Genomic DNA, 17,517 nt, shown 5'->3' with positions numbered 1-17,517 from the left:
TGTTTTACAGTAAAAAAAAACACTCATGTTTTTTGTTTCTTAATATTAATATCAACATAATACAGTCATAAAATTGCCCCATGCATTTGTCACAATCTAAGCTTTATTAAATGAGCAAATGAAAACCTTGTGGTTTAGGTATAATAGTCGGTACGAAAGGCTGCAAAGCTTGTTAAAAAAGCACAAGTATGAACTGCTAAAGACTGCATAAAGAAGATGTTTAACGTGTGGCGGTGAATTGCACTAAGTGATCCACATTCCGCCTTTACTTGTGGCGTTGAGGAGGAGCTCAGTTGTTTATTCATTCACGTCAGCCCCTCTCGCCTTCCCTTCCCTCCTTCCTGCTACACACAACGGGGACCCACCGTTGTAACTGTTTTTCCCACATCTAAATTAACCACAATCACGTCGCCACCATAAACCGATTTTGGAATCAGGTGAGTTGATATTTTCCTGTTTTTCTCGCTTTGACGGTCACAGAGGAGATGTGTGTGCAGCGTTGACTTGTCCGGCCCGGCGAGGCGGAGGAGTGTTTCAACCGTAACTTATTAAATTCCTCCTGACCAGGCTAGAAAACGTATGCGCGGTATGTATGGCGATTTTACTGCCCGGACGCTCCGCGTGCGTGTCTTTCGGTGCGGTTTTTTGCGCCACACGGAAAACAAACGGTCGATGTAGGTCAGCAACTACAGTCAAAATGTCGTCTTTTCTTTTTTTACTTCCACATTCTCTCATGCCACAAACAGATGGCGTCGAGAGGGGGGGATGGAGAGAATGGGGAAAGAGACGCATAAAGGAATAGGGGCTACACCAGGCCACATTAAGCCCGGGTCTGCCCCATCACTAATCTATACCCACCTCCTTATTGCCAAGACACGAGAGGCCAAGATGTCTCTCGGTAGGCCTGTCTTCAACAAAGTTTTTTGCTGTTAAGTTGTCGGGCCTTTTCTTTTAAAGATACAGCGCAAGTTTTGAGGGGAAATAACGCTTTATTATAAAGTGTCCACAGTCTCAGTGTGGAGATGGCGCTGCCCCCCCGCTCAGCTTTGTGCACGCAGCGAGCAGACAAGTCCACATTTTGGTCCCGGCAGCCCTGTGCGGAGGGGGATATTTTGACACCGCAAAGCACCGGGAAGATGCACTGCAGCACATAACCTGTAGCCCGGCTGCTGCTGCTGGTGGTGCTGCTCCTCAGGGGGAGACAGGCCACCATCATCAGTTGGCTGACTCCTTCCAGCCGCTGTCAGAGATCATTGATAGGCCACAGGTATCCTCTACTGCTGCACTAATGAGGGCAGAGCATGTCACACCGACTGTCAGGGGATGTGAAGGTCCTGTATGGATGTCTGGCTTTGCATATAGACTCTAATTCTGGACCGCTTCAGTGCTTTTGCATGGCGCTATCAATATAAGGACATGATGTGATTGGATTGGATTTTTTAAAGAAAATCAGCACTGGCAGCTGTGTTTCAGGCTTTAAGAGATTAAAGAGGTTAAACTGCAATAGTCAGCTGTAATGTGACTAAATAAGCTCGTGATTTCTGAAAGGTATTTTGTTCACTGTCACAGAAGAAAAGTAAAAAGTTCAGGTTCATGTTCTTGCAGTATTACTACTTCTTCATTCTTCACAGCAGAGTTGTGGGAGAATTACTGATCCTGCCTTTTGATTTCAATTATTGAAAGTGCAAGCTCATTTTGATCAACTTTTGATCTAATATTGATCTTGTGAAACCCCTATATGGCGAGGGCTGAGTGTCGTTCAAAAATACTTGAAATCAGCGCAATAAGATACCTTGGCTTTGATACTGGTTCCCGAATGATACTTTTTTTCAATACTAAATCCATTTTAACATATAGAAAGTTATATTGCACATTTTGGTACAATTACACGCTTAAAAGGAGATGCTGGTAGTGATAACAACAACACAGTGGTCCCCGTCTCTTGCACAGTATAGTGTTTTTCCTTCTTGCCTCTTTGACATGTAATGTGGGAAAGCCAATCACCAGGATTATTAGATCTTGGTACAAGCATGTTGCATGCATGGTTCAATGATGCTAATGAGATTTGCTCCTATAAATAAATAGAAAATAAAAAGCGAAAAGAAAGAATAAAAAGTCCATGTTCATGCAATGTTACTACAGTGTCCTCCTGCATTCTTCACAGCAGAGTTTTGATTTTGATTATTGACAATTGAAATTGGAAGCTGGTTTCAATTAGTTTTTGATTTAATATTGAGATTGTTCCTCTCCTATAAGGCACAATGTGAGTTCTGACACTGCTGACCTCTTGCATACCTGCCATGCAGTGTCTAATCTTGTAATGTGGATGGTGCTCTCACTGCATGCAGCAAGGCAGGCAGCTGCACACTGTGCATACCAGTTGGCGGCCCGGGGCCTATAGATGTGTGCTCTGGTGCAGTTCGGTGTCAGTGCACTTCAGTGGCTGCTGGCAGTAATTAAAAAGACATCCTCCCCTTGTGGTCTATGGGTCATCTGATTGATGGTCATTTAGATGGAAATGTTCTAATGACTCAGCATCGTTCGTCAAGGTAGAAGCACTGCCATGCAGATCTTACTGTTGGCGTTTTTGAAAGCGACCCATTTCTGCTGTCAATTTGAGCAGACGTGTGTCCTGAAATGACACTTTGACTTCACTGACTAAATCATCTCAGTGCCCAAAGGGGATTGCAGGGCGTCAACCACCTCTGTCCAAGTCAGCCGTCTCTAGTGTTATAGCAGCTTTTTGCCAAGATATTGTATTTCACTGCAGCTCTTAGATTCACCTTTTGCCTTTATGAGTGTTGGTCAAGTGACCATGGGGTCCACCTCTGCCTGCTGGAGGTGGTGTTTTTTCCCCTCCGAATTGTCCAGCAGCTCTGGTGAATGACCAGTCATGGTTGGTCGGAGCGTTCTGTCTCCCTGGATGCAGTTTTGAGACTCTCTGACTTGCACTGTTTGATGATAACATCTCCAGTCTGTTTTTGCTTGAAGGCACCTCGCCAAATATTCATTTGCTTTGCAAACTTGCTGTCTCTCCGCTGGCTGCTATATTTGTTGTCTTCTGTGTTAACCTTGTGTTAATGGTCTGTCTAATCTGCTCTGCCTTGTGATTTTCTTGTTTGGTGCTTGCTGATTAATAACACAGGCATTGTGCTTTGTTATTTGGACCAGACTGCTTTGTTTGTAGTGTCGAAAGACTGCGTGATGATGATAGAATAGTATTTGACATGATGTATGGTGATCCCATAACTTGATTTAATAATACAGAACCGAAAAAATGTCAAGATCAACAAAAAGCATTGGCAAGTCCTCAACAGTACAGGCTCGTACTTTGTCTGCAGAATTTATGCCTCCAACTTTAACTGTGCAGTTTTTTTTATTTCTTGGCCAGCTTGACTTGTACAGTGATGAATGAATTTCCCCAAGTTAGGATCAATAATGTGTTATTACAGTGCTGCTGCTACTACACAATCTGTATGCTACTCAGGGAATCATAAGCCATCCGTTCATGGATCATCAGAGGCAGGGTGACAGACAGTGTTGCATGTGGTTCAAACCAACAGAACATCAGGACCCTCACAATATTCCTAAAAAACTGAACCAATCATCTTATCAAACACACAAAATTGGACACATCTCTTGTAGATGGCAAGAAATAAAAATGATGTGTTCTCTTTTATCCCTCCCTCCTTTCTTTATCAGGATGTGGGAATATAGCTGTGGTAAAAGGTTTAGAATAGCTGATGATGGTGTCAGCACATTGCAGCGCTTGGCTGTGCTGCAGGCAGGGTTTTAAAAAAAGAGGCTGATGTTTCTCGAAGCACAAAGGCCTAATGTGTAGGGCCTGGTGGTTACAGCCATGCTGAACGACCTCCAGAGTGTAATGCCAGTTTGTTTGTATGCGCTGTATGAGTTTAATGTGTAGGCCTATTTAAATACCACAATGCTCAGGCCTTCTGAAAAAAAAAGGCCTGCAACATTGAATTGTTCATAAATGACACTAAAATTAAGCTTTGTGTTTTTAAGTGGGTTCACAGCCAACTCTATATGGCTTCATTATTGAATAAACTATTATTTATTAGCTATTTTCCCACTGCTTAACCGTTAACTGTTTGGTTGAAGCATTGGCATGTTTAAGCTAATAGCAGAACTGTCAGCATATTATGTGACTGTTTGACCATGACGGTAAATATGACCATGATTCAAAGCAAAAACTGTCTTGTTAACTTTTATTACTTATAGTAACATCACTGGAGAGTTTGATTTCTACTGAGGAATAAGTAAATAAAGTAAATAAGTATGGCTTTTAGAGGCAGTGGGAAAAATTTGATCTAGATTTAACCAAACTTTTCAATGATTTAGCAACGCTGATGGTAAATTTTCCTGCTAATATCTGTTTCTAATGTCAGAAATGATTTTGTTTTGACATGCTAGTGGTTTAGCTTGAGGGGTTCAGTGCCCTTCTGTTGGTCTACCAGTTTGGTCCAGACTAAAGTATCTCAACGACTACTTCATTGGCACTTTTAGTCAGGCCGAGTCAAACCATGACACGTTGATTTGCATTTCCATTACCAGTCGTAACTCGCTGAGCTGTGCCGAGTCATGTCTGATATAGACCATGTCCCCTCAAACAAGTGTGTGTTGTGAGAGTCAATTCATGTCTGTGCAGGAGAGCAGAGAGAAAGCCATTTCTTTAAGTCTTAGTTTTTTCAGTGCTTCTAATTGAATCTCTGTGGCTTTAAGTCTAGTTTCTCTCCAGTGTCGCCATTTGTACTTTTAGATATCTGCTTTATTTTATTGTTGAATGTTCGCGTTCAGCTGACATGAACTCATGTTAACTTATTACTGATGAAAACCCAACATTTTCTGATTTTTCTGCTTCAGAATAAAACCTCACAAATAACAAAATAATGGGGGAGTTTTATTGTGAAGAATTTTATTGGAAATTATTATTGGAAATGAAAAAAAAAACCCTTATGGTTGTACAGCAGCTTGACTCAAGACAAGTGCATTGTTAGTTAAAAGACACCGTCAAGTGTTTGACAGTCTATCTTCCATAATATGGACATTTTTGTTTTTTGTTAAATACCATGACAGCTGTTACTGTCATGGTATTTCGGATGAATTTCCATGAAATGTGGTCCAGATATTCATGGTGCCCAGAGGTTGGATCTGAATGACTCTTGTGCCACGAGCAGGACAACGTTGTGACTTATTATGTGAAACATTGCAACCCCTACTTGATGGATTGGTACAAAATTCTGTAGACACTCATGGTCCCCAGAGGAAGAATCCTTCTGACTTAAGTGATACCAACTTTTCCTCAAACGCTTGACGTTTGTGGTTTGAGTGAAATGTCTCAAAAAGCACTGGATGGGTTGTTATGAATTTTGGTTTAAACATTCATGTTGCCCTCAGGATTAATTGTAATAACTTTGGTGATTCCTGAACTTTTCATATTGTGCCATCAGCGGGTCCAACTTTGTTTCCAAAAGTTTTTATGGCCAAATACCTGCAAAACTAATGTAATGTAATTGTGTTTTGTGCTAATTACCACATTAATAAGCTAATCTCAGATGTTGAACACGGTTACATTTCACTTGCTTAACATCAGCGTGTCACTGTTGTCATGTTGAAGTTTAGTACAGCTTCAGGGAGTTGCTAACATGGCTGTAGACTCCTTTTATGTCTATGCTTAAAATGAAGTTGTGTTCGTTTTCTGTAAGAATCCACACAACTGCCAAAATAGCTGTGTCTGTTTGCTGCTGATAAAAAGTGAAGAATTGAAAAATGCCACTATAAATTGACGGTTTTACTGCGTACAATTTTGTTTTATATAAATCCTCTGAAGTCTACTTCTTTGAGTGTGTGCAGACGGAGTTTTTAATAGTCAACTGCAGTATGTAATGCTTATTAGGTGCCAGTCATGCCGGTCAGTTTTGGTCTTGCTGGTCTGGCTGAATGCTGTCCCTGCCAGCTTTTACTGTGTGAAGTTGTTACTAGTTGTCTGGTGAGTTGGTTAATCAGTGTGTCCTCCTGAATTCTGCCAAATTCTCTGTGAAACGATTAACTGATCAACTCATTTTGCTGCTCTTTAACAGACCGTTACATCGCACAATCTGTTAAATCATTATATAGCTGAAATTATTTGTAGTTCAAAATTTTAATATTCCTGTCTGCTGTATGAAAACAACTGTTTAATCCTCATCATTTTCTCTTCATATCCTGATTATTAATCTCTCTATTGAGTTGTGATCGGACCACAATAATTTGGGCTAACAATAATGGTATTGTTTGTTACACGCTACTTAAGTCACATAGGTAACCACACTCAGTGTTAGCCTTCAGCCTTAAGGTCTTTGCAAGCCTCTGTTCACTCAGCTAACTACCACTTTCCAGCGTAGTGCAGAGCAGTGGCCTAGTTCATGCCCTCTCGAATGTAATTTTAGCTGTGTGTGTGTGTGTGTGTGTGTGTTTGTGCATAGACTGTGTGTATGTATGTGGAGGCCTCACTGTTTTGTCTCCTTCTCTTATCGTCTCTGTTTCCCGTTCTCTCGTTCCCTCTCTGTCCTCTCGCACTGTTCCTGTGTCTCTCTCTCTCTGTCAGTCGTGACATTGTGCAGTGCTCGGGCCAGTGATGCTGGGGTGGTTACCTCAGTAGTTTTGCAGGTAGTGATGTGTGTTTCACCGTGCTACACCTCTGTGGATGGACGGTGTTGTGCTCGAGGGAGTCGGAGACTGTACAGCCATTTTACCATGTTGGTTTGACTGACACGTCATGTTGCTCACCCATTGCTGCTGATACTGGGTTTACACTGAGGCATTAAAAAGTAGTTGTACTGGAGAATTGGATCAAGAAGTTGTTAGTTAAAAGTCTTTTACGCTGTATAACATGTATGAGGCCATGTAGTATATGCAGGAGTATAAGGAATACTCAGGTGAAAACTTCAGAATTGAGAATCAAGACCAGATTTATTTATTTAGGTTTTTTTTTTTTACTTTGACTTAGATGTTCAGCAACAACTACCCAGTTTTTACTAAATTTATACAAAACTGTTGTTAGTATAGCAGGCTTTAAAAAATCAAGGTTGACTTGTAGTATTAATCTCAGTAATGTTCTCACAACTTGCTATAATGTGTACTGTCCTCGAACAGTACTGCCAGGTTCACTCAGTCACACTGTCTGCCTGCAAGATGCTAAGAATCAGCTGGACATTTGATGAAGGACTTCACAGTGTGAGAATGTAATGCATAATCTCAAAAGATGCCGCAAGGTGTGGAATTATTAGGGCTGCATGATATGGTAAAAAAAAATAAAATAATGTTCTGATTATTTGACAGATAAGTGTGACATGATTCATAATTAATGAGACTGATCATTTTTGCATCACAGTTTTGCTGTTTACTAAGAAAAACTTGTAAAATCATGATGATGTGACATTTGTACAAAACAAACATGTTTTTCTTACATCTGGAGAACAACATTTGGAGGCCAGGGCATTTCTGCAGCACTATAGTGCATCATTATAATGCTGTTTTGTCACAAATCAAATTTGCAGAATCTGTGAGTTGGACATTTCACTTGGCCATTTTGCGATTTTGATAATATCTAGATTAACTGCACAGTCCTAATTCAAACCGACTTTACACTATGATTGGCCAGCTGCACAGAGCAACTCCAGTGGTGCCCTGTTATCACAAAATTGAAATTATATTGTGTCTGCTCCATCTCTATGATGGTCAGCTTTTCTTCCCGCCTTCCCGCTGCGGTCAACACAATTACAAACACAGATAACACTTTTTAGGAACCACTTCTTTTCTAGTAAAACTCACCATTTGGATTAAATTGAATTGAATTGCTTCATTTGGCAAATGAGCTCTTAAATCGACTTAAAACTATGTAGTGAATGTTATATTGTGATCATCTTTACTTAAGTGGGTCCAGTGATATGTTGTGTTTGGATTGTTAATTTCAGTGCACAGCACAAACTGGATTAGTATCATCTCAAAAGACTTGGCAAATGAACTGTAATACACTAAATACTGTGCATTCAGTATAGAAAGTGTAAGCTGTGTCGTTTAAGATTGAATGGTTAAAATCTTTATGCTCATTTTACTGAATTCCTCAGTGTAATAATATCTGTATCTTATTTTTCCCATATTTATACATATTTATGTCATCTGTGTTACCTTTTCTGCTGCACAGAGCCGACAGGTGCTCGTCTGCTGTGTGTTTTGAGGGCTTGTGACAGCTGTCTGTTCTGTTGCCAGGTACCTCTGGCAGTACCTGGGAGCCTTGAAAAGATAATCATCTTCAAGACGTGTCATGAGCACATGACGACACCATTCAATTTCCATATCCAAGAGCCCACTTTAAGGTCAAGAGGGATTAACAGTGAGCGGGGAAACGTAAGGTTTAAATCTGTTTCGGCAAATATATTCCCTGCTGAAGTTCCCCTGAGCAAGTCACAAAATCTCAGTCTCGTCTCTGGGGGCGCTGTTGTGTAGCTGATCTCCAACTGCTGAAGAACAAGTGAATTTCCCTTCAGGGATCAATACAGTACCAGAACATTAATCCTGTCGTTCATAAAGGACATCATTTCCCTCACCATCCACGTGTGCATTATGTGTAAGAGCGAAATCGGTTCAGGGGAAGGAACGGAGAGGAATGGTATGGATGACACTGGAAGAGAACAGATAAGACGGAAGTGATGGAAAAAGGGGGTAAAGAGAGAGGGAGGGAAAAAAGGGGAGGAGGTGTATCCATGGAAACATGAGGATAGAGTGATGGGAGAGAAGGAGGAGCAGGAGAAAGGAGTGATGTAGTTTGAAACTGTTTGTTACAAAGCGCTGGAACGAAATGGTAGGCCCACAGCAGCATTTAACAGAGCAGCAGAGCCGACGTTTATTGAGACTTCAAATTTTCCTCATAATTTCACTCACAGAGATTCTGTTTGATAGCGTCATGTCGTGTTATTTTATTATGCTATTGTAAGTTAATTTGTAACACAAGGGTGAAACATGGCAGGAATAAAATGAAACCTGGTACTGTCGTTTTAATGCTGTTTAGATTGATGGCCTCGTAAACATTAAGCAAAACCAGACTCGTCTCCCTGCATCCTTTCATGTCTACATGAGAAAAAGAGAAAAACTGAACAGTGGTTGGACAGTCTGTGCGAATGTGTGTCTCGTAAGTCATGTCAATGTTTTTCACTCACATTTAAGCAGAGCAAAGATCAGATGTTACCAGCAGAAACAGCTAACACACACCATGTGTTTGGGAATATGGGACTCGATTCCCAAAGGACAGCTCTTTATAAATATATTATACTGTATACTTGCCTCAAGTGCTCCAAATAGGTGACTTTTAAATCTGCCATTTCTACCTGCTGTAAGCTTTGATGGCATGTGGATAGAATAGATGGCAGTTTAAGTGGGTTTCAGATCAAAAGTTACATTTATGGCATGTAAAGCTTTAACTGTTTTTCCTTCGCTGTCTCCCTAGACAGCAAAGTGGCGGTACGTGTAAGTGGGCTTTTCCAACTCTCTGCCTTGCTTCCTCATACTTAAGATTTCAAACTCTTATTAAATCCAGGGCAGCGTCTGCACCCTGCAGCTCCCCTCTCCAGTGGCTCCCTGTGGCACTGACAAAAAATTATGTGGAAATACAAAATGGCTTTTTAAAAAAACATTTTTGTACATCATTGTTGTAGGCCTAAAGTGATGTGTACACTTTCCAACTGTAAAAATGTGCGTGATTCCATGATTTTGAGACCTAATTTTATATACTTAGTGATTTTGTCTTTAGTTATTCAGTTTTAAAACACATGTTTTTGTGGTGTGGCAAACTTGGAACACATTTATTGTTGCTTTACAGTATTTTTAATAGTTGCGGATCTATCTTTTGGGTCAAAAATGGCTCTTTTAATAGTAAAGGTGACTGACCCTGACCAGAGGACTTTCAAAAGAAGACTGAGAGGTTGACCCATGGCCAGTGGTGTTCAACCTCAGTCTTCTCCGCTTTGATTCTACCTTGTGAAATGCCGTTACTGTGCCAGAGCTGCTGTTTGACTTGTGTGTTTTAGGAGATGGCTTCCTCTCTTCACAGTGCTGATTAGTATGAGCTCCAGCATGCTGTTATTTTTGTTGTTTGTGTGGGTTTGCATTGAATTTATCTGTGGAGCCAAATATTTTATGGTTCTGACTTTCAACAGTTGTTAGTTGCTGTTTTAGGGCTTAAGGATCAAATTATTAACAGATATTTACATTTAATGTCTTTGGATCAGTAGACATTAATTTCAAAGAAGGGTTAGGAGATAGAGGAGGAACATTTGGGAGACATGGAAAAATGGAAAATTAAAGGAAAATTCAACATAAAGTGTCACCACAAGCCTCCAGAACACTTTCAGTGCTCCTCTCCCCCTTCACTGGTGGGATGAACAACATTCTTCCAAAAGATACTTTCCTCCTTGGTGTTTTGATGATGATGCTGCTGCTGCTGATGATGATTATGATGATGATGATGATGATGATGATGACAACGACAGTGGAGAGTGCTGTCTAACACATCATACCAACATCTGCCATAGGTGTTCAGTTGGGGTGAGATGAGACCTGGTGACTGTGAAGGCATTGGCATGTGATTCACATCATTTTCATACTTGTCAAATCATTCATAGAGACCTCGTGCCTCCAGATGCACTATTTCAGTTCCAGTGTGATACCTGAACTTGGATATCTCCTGATAGTGATACCGATACTAGCTTGAACACATGGTGTTTTCTCAAGTGATACTTTTGCAGATGCTTAATTAAGTTGGTAGTATTTGTATGATGCAGCACAACATCCAGCTCTCAGAATATCGGTTTTAAAGACATTAAAAAAACTACTGTCTGGGTTTTGTATTAAGACTAACTGCAAACTGAGGACACGTTGAGTTAACCAGTTGTTGTTAGCTTACTCATTTGCAGACTGTCTCATGTAACATTACAGATTAGATGAGATTATAATATGAAGTGCAATGCTGCTGGTTCATTGTTGTTGCTAGAAACTGAACAGACGCAAAGTAGTCTAAAACTGAAAACTAGTAAAAGTGGGTCTTAAATTATGTTTGATACGCAAAACATTTGAATGTTGAACGTTATTCCACTGTTGCAAACTATCAAACCAAACAGCTGAGAAAAACAAAAAAGCACAGAAAATGATTGTGGTTGTATGTGTAACAGTCATTCACATCCGTCTTTGTGTTAAGTGACGTCTGTGCAAATTTGAGAAACGGTGAGTCAGGTGTGACGAGGGTCTGTGCAAAGTATATGGAAGATGTAGAAAGCTGAGCAAATCCACCCAGACGGTTCAGAAGTTGGTTTTGTTTTATGGCCGCATTCCACCCATGTATCATCTCTGAAGACAGACTGCCTGTCCACAGCTGACAACACATGGACCGCTGCATAGGAATAAGAGGAGAATTTGCAGAGCTTCTGTGAACACTTCCCATTTTCACACTCAGTGCACACCTCAACCATCGCTGGAGAAACTGCGTGTCAGCTAAGTTTCTTCCATGAGCCCGGGTCAAGGAGGGTACAGCAGGGCTGTAACCCCCCCCTCAACAAAGCCATGTTGTCATGTTGGAAACTTTAAAAAAGAAAACTGGTCTAATGATGCTGTAGTTTAAACTAAGAGTGGGTTCACACCTAAAGGTTCAGTTCCTTTCAATATGAGGATGATGCATTGTTTCATGTCATGTGGAGGAAAGGTCGTTTTATTAGTGGTCATACAGTTGGTGGGTAAAAAGACAACGAATGTCCCAATTTCTAAATGGCTATTGTTCATCATGGAGCACCATCAGTTTCTGTTCATGTTGGTGTTGATCTGGAGTGCATATTAGCAGACTTTAGAGGACTGTGCATCAGCGCATCTCGTAAGACAGATGGTATTAAATAATTTAATAATGGAAGCATTTCTCACATCGTCACAAGTCCAGGTTTGTCCCCTGCCAGTCCACATTTTGGTAGTTAACATGCTCCAAATGCACCAAACTAGGAAGAGAAAATGTTTTTCAACCAAGTGACCAAAAATGAACCATTCCAGAGTTCACTTGATAATGGTCTGAGACTACCTCTTTGAGGCAGACCACAGAGTGGCTGTCTGATCCACACCAGATTTTGAGTCCGCCGTTCACACCAACCCAAACAAACCACACCAAGGGGGTAAACGTTCCAGGGTCCAGTCCAGCTGGACTAAACTAGGTTGGTGTGAACTCGGAAAAATGTATTGCTCTGATTATGTTAGTGACAGTGGCAGTGAACTGCCACCACATTGTAATGGAGAAACCAGTCAAGTTGCTCCAGTACGGTTGGCCAGGTTATGGCGTTTCACAGCGAGGCTTGGCGCAACTACCCCACTATACAGAAAAGATGCTAAATGATCATCACTTTCAGGAAGTAGCAGGGAATCAACCATCAAAATATTACTGTAAGCAAGGTGATATATTGGTTTTTGTAAAACATATTTTTTTTTGGAAAACAGTCATAGTATAAAGGATACACCACCATATGCATAAAATCTGAGTTTAAGAAGTTGAGGTTTGCAGGTGGGAAAAGAGGGTTTGTCTCCCCAAAGAGAGAGAGAGAGACGCTTTGTGTACCTTTTGTGTCTTCTGGAGACTTTCCTCTGTCATGTCAAGTTCATAACTAGTTTTTAATTTTGTATGGAAATGAAACTGAGAGCAGCTTCACTAATCATTAAAGTAAATCATGACAGAAAACACTTACACATCAATACAACACATCGTGGAGAAATCACCTGAAAAGCTTGTGCTGCATAACATCATTTAAAGGTAACAAGACCTACAGGGGTAGGTACAGGTACATAAGTGGGTCTCTAAATTGGAGAAAATATTTTCAGGTTAGGGATGATAACAATTAATTGATGGTCAATGAATCAGTTGTTAAGAATTTGACTGATGAAGAAAAAAATAATCAGTGTACTAACAAATAAAAAGCTGAAATATAACAGATTATTTTTATGAGTGCATGCCACATGTTATGTGATTGTCATGTATATGTGTTTAATACTGTATGTAGGTCTTTACATGTTTCATAGGCTACATGTCAGAGAATATGCAATATTTCTTTGTTGAAATAAAATTTTGATGGGGGGGGGGGGGGTTGATATTGTTTGGTATAAGAAGAAAATGTATTGCTTTAATAATAATTCAATGATTAATTGATTGTTAATGTTGCCAATGATCAACTAAGGAAAGTGCTTACAATTTGCAAGATTGGGTGGGTGGTGGGTGGACGATTTATGCAGACATGCAGACTTTGATGAACTTAGAGCCCATCCACACATCACAACTAGGAAAAGAAACAAATCCTGTAACGCAGCCGAGTAATGCATTACTGCCAAGGGTCTTTGGTTTCTGCACAAAATTATGATGAGAAGTATCAGTAAGGGCATTGGTAAGCATTGGTATTTGATCTTAATGATATCCATCCCAACTGTATGTACTGAGCTGAGCGGTTGAGAAGAATAAAAGACTTCAGCCTTTTAGTGAGGCCTAGCTTCACATCTACTGTATGAACACATCACAGTTCACCCGAATGGAGCTGCTTTCACTCTGCAATGATTAACCTGGGTGATTACAACTGATGCTGGTATATTGTAACGTTACTGGTTGTGTGTGTGGATATGTCACAGAGGGAGGACTTGAGTAAACCAACAAAACCAGTCTTCTTCTTTTTCTTCTTTTTCTTTTGCTGCAGCCATGTTTGTGAAACCACAAAACAGAGCGAGATAGGTTTTGTGGTCTCTCTCCCTCGCTCGCTCCCTGTTTTTTCTCTACCTCTTTCTGTTTTTCTCTCCAGCTCTCTTCCCCTCCCCCCCTTTCTCTCTCTGTTCCTCTTTCCTCCTCTCTCCCTCTTTCATTCTCCCTCCCTCCCTCTCTTTCTCTTTTTTTTTCCTCTCTTGCTCTCGGTTTCCATCACGCTTTACCCCTCCCTCTCTTCTCCTCTCTCCCTCTCTTTCTTTCTCTCTTCCTCTCACGTTGCACACTGCCCCTCCCTCCCCTTCTCTCTGTCTCACTCTCACGTTGCTCCCTGCCCCATCTCTCTCTCCCTCTCTCTCTCTCTCCCTTTTTTTGTATCTTTTTTTCTCCCTCTCTGTCTCTCTCTCTCTCCCTCTACATCCTCCCCTCCCCCACTGCTGCCTCTCCTCTCTCACTCCACCATTTCACTCACTCACTCCCTCACTCACTCACTCACTCCCCCTCCCGTCCCCGTTCTCTTTATCGCCTCCCCTCCCTCCCCCTTCAATCCCTCTTTCATTCCATGCAATCATCTGTTCTCTCTCTTTCTCTTTCTCTCTGCTTCCTCTATTACGCCCCCATTTTGTCCTCTGCTGTTTCCCTCCCTCTCTTTCCTCCATGTTCTCTCCATCCTGTTGTTTACCATGTTCCCCTATGACATTTATCATACAAACTTTATTTGAAAAAAACTAAAAAAAAACAAACATTTTAGACAATAGTAATAATTCCACAATAAAAACCCAATTTTGACTAAAACCTTCCTCATTAGTATATATTTGTTTCTTATTTAACCCATTCATCTATGGTGCTATTTACTGGCCTCTGTCATTCAAATTAACCCAAATTTTACCGCCCCAAATCTAGCCGTTTACCCTAACATGTGCGTATTCAACAAGTGGCTAACTCGCAGGACTACAACACAACCACAAATGACAGTTGTCGTCCTTGGGGGGGGGGGGGAATGTAAATGAGATGAACCAGGTGACTGCCTCACCTCTCACGTTCACAGACAGGATGGCCTCATAAACTGAGCTCCCCCTCCTGCACAGCTGGAAGCTGCAGCCATCGGTGGTTTTTCCGAGTTTTTATTGCAACTGAAATGTGAGTGTTGCTGTTCCAGTTCTGTGTGATTGGAAATGTTTTCGATGCTATAGAGTTGCATAGTTTGAGGAGCTGTTTCGACTCTGGAGGATTTGTAGTTCACAAAGTTAAAGTCACTTTCATGTTTCTCAAACAGAAAGTTACATGTTATCTGGTTCTTTGATAAAAAGTGAAAGGTACAAACTTGTGTATACAAGTTAACTACAACTCAAAAGTTGCATTTTGGCAAGAAATATAATCACAGAGCTTAAAATTCTGTCCACAATCACAGATGACATCTTCTGCCTAAATCAGTTAACTTTTTATTTACTGATGTGTAGAGCTGCAACGATTAACATATTAGTCGACTGAAAGAAAATTAGTCACCAACTATTCCGCTAATGAATTAATCATGTCGGTCAGTTTGAGTCAGAGCCTTTGAGTTTTGGGCTGTTGGTTTGACAAAAAAAAAAAAAAATTGACGATATCCAGTTGGAGCCTGGAAACTTGTGATCATTTCTTAAAATTTTTTGACATTTTATAGACTAAGTGATCAATTTTAGAGGGGCAGCAATTAAGTGATTATTAATCAATTATTCATAGTTAGTTTACAACTATTTTGATAATTGAGCTACTGGTTTGTTTCTTTATTCTTCTGTAACAGTAATTTGAATATCTTTGGGTAATTATGTGCAGTCCTACGTCCTTTTAGGTAATTCAACAACGTAGCACTTTGTTTTGTTTACAACTGCAAGATTCAAGCTGATACAGACATAGACTGATGTAATTTTGATAGGACAATACTGTCCAACCAATATATTAGTCTTACTCTACCTGATTTATACTCATATATTGCCATATGCATTAAATTGTCTGACCTTAGATCAGAATTTAAGGATATACAAGGATGAGGAGCCAACATGGCTGCCTGCAAAGCCAGCTGTGGCCAAACTGTCCGTCAGTGTCACTGTGATGGACTCCACAGGTCAAAGACAGCCAACCCTGTCCCACCTCAGTGTCTTTTATCCAGATATATATCCAGATCGAGTTGGGACAGACAGCAGTTTACATCCAGCATCAGAATGTTGAATCTGTAGCAGCCATTTTTGGTTCGGTTTCACTTCCTGCTCCCATCTGATTTTATCTGTAGGAAACTGTGACTGCTGTTAAACAGAAAAAGATGAACATTTTGTTCTCAACCTGAGCTACAAAAGAAGTTTGCAGTATCTTGTTGATGCCTTGCATCAGATGCACATTTTGTAGCTGTCCCAAATCTTTTTTTTTTTTTCTTTTGGTGTTTGCAAACCCAAATGTGATTAGGATGTTTGTTGTGTAGATTGCATGTTCTGCAAAGTAGTTGGATTCCAAATTGTGTTTTCATTTCTTCTTGGTAAAATCTGGCTCATGTTTAAAGCAGTCTTCCCCGATCAGATCACGTTTTAAATGGTAAGATGTCGAGTTTGGGAACAGGACCCCAGAGAGCAGGAGTTGCTGTAGTTGAGAAATGTAAGTCACACCCCTTGGCATGTTGTGTAGCTTGGTTGGAGATGTTGCTCTTTCATCTTAATAGATAAATGTATTTCTGTGAAGGGTTTGTGCAAAATTTTAAATAATTTAGGATAAGGGAACTGGCTGTTTTGATTGACAGTTTAAAGGTGAACTATGCAAAATAAACTAATGAAAAGAGCAGTGAGCGAAGATCTGTTTCCAGGATTTCTTGAGTTTTTAACACATCAGGATAAACTAGATTTTCCAAACTATATTCAGTTGAAGCGTCTTCTGTGTGACTGACAGGAGGTGGGCTGCAGCACAACCACAGAGAACTTCAACTATTTGTGGAAAGTATTTATTTTGTACATGAAAACATGGGAATCAGTGAGGCTGAAAGTTGAGGCGAGACACCCACATCACGTCACCTAGTCGCATCTGAGCTCTGGCAGCATTTCTGAATGTGCACACATATGAAACAGATTCCTAATTTAAAATGCATGTTTTCACAAATTTTATTAAGCTTCTGATGCAGCTTTGTAAAACATGACCATCAGCTGTGGGGCTGCAAGTCATGATTATTTATATTATTGATTAATCTGCTGATTATTTTCACAAATAATGAATTAATTAGTCTATAAATGTAAAAAATATGCAATTGTGAAAAAAATCTCATCACAATTTCCCAGAGTTGATTTTGTGAATTTTCTTTTTCTCAATTTAAGTTTCTAATTCTAGCAGAAACATTAATTTATGAAGTACAAACACTTTAAACAAACAGAATAATAAAACAATAAGGCTCTCGCTCTAAAAGGCTGCTTTTATCTGCCTGTTCTTATTCAACAAATGGCTTGAAGCAAAATCAAATGGGACTCAATTACTGCCATTTCTAGCTTAACAAAGTAGACCAAACCAAATGGTCAGATAACCTTAGAGTTCCAGAGAAAGGGTACACAAAACATGCATTGTCGATTTATACGTTTTTAATCAGTTAAATTCTTAAAGGTGATAAATTGATTACTAATGATTAATAATTAACATCCTCATTAGTCAGTGAATCAAACTGGTAGTTTTTACATTTCACTTTAATGTTTCAGCAGTAATTTTATACATAAAATCCTCAGGATTTACTCTGTATTCCTCAT

The 17,517-nt window shown here is 40.1% G+C and overlaps 1 protein-coding gene across 1 annotated transcript in view; it reads left to right on the top strand.

The window, feature by feature from the left end:
- Positions 1-283: 283 nt before the first annotated feature.
- znf710b (zinc finger protein 710b) overlaps positions 284-17,517 on the top strand; it is a 33,759-nt gene continuing 16,525 nt past the window's right edge. The window contains exon 1 of the mRNA XM_084719965.1: positions 284-437. The gene's annotated coding sequence lies outside the window, so the exon portion shown is untranslated. The remainder of the gene's footprint in view (positions 438-17,517) is intronic.

Source organism: Lutjanus erythropterus, chromosome 1 (assembly GCF_056507025.1).
Source record: "Lutjanus erythropterus isolate fLutEry1 chromosome 1, fLutEry1.hap2, whole genome shotgun sequence".
Taxonomy (NCBI): Eukaryota; Metazoa; Chordata; class Actinopteri; order Lutjaniformes; family Lutjanidae; genus Lutjanus; species Lutjanus erythropterus.
This window is presented reverse-complemented; position numbering and strand designations above follow the sequence as displayed.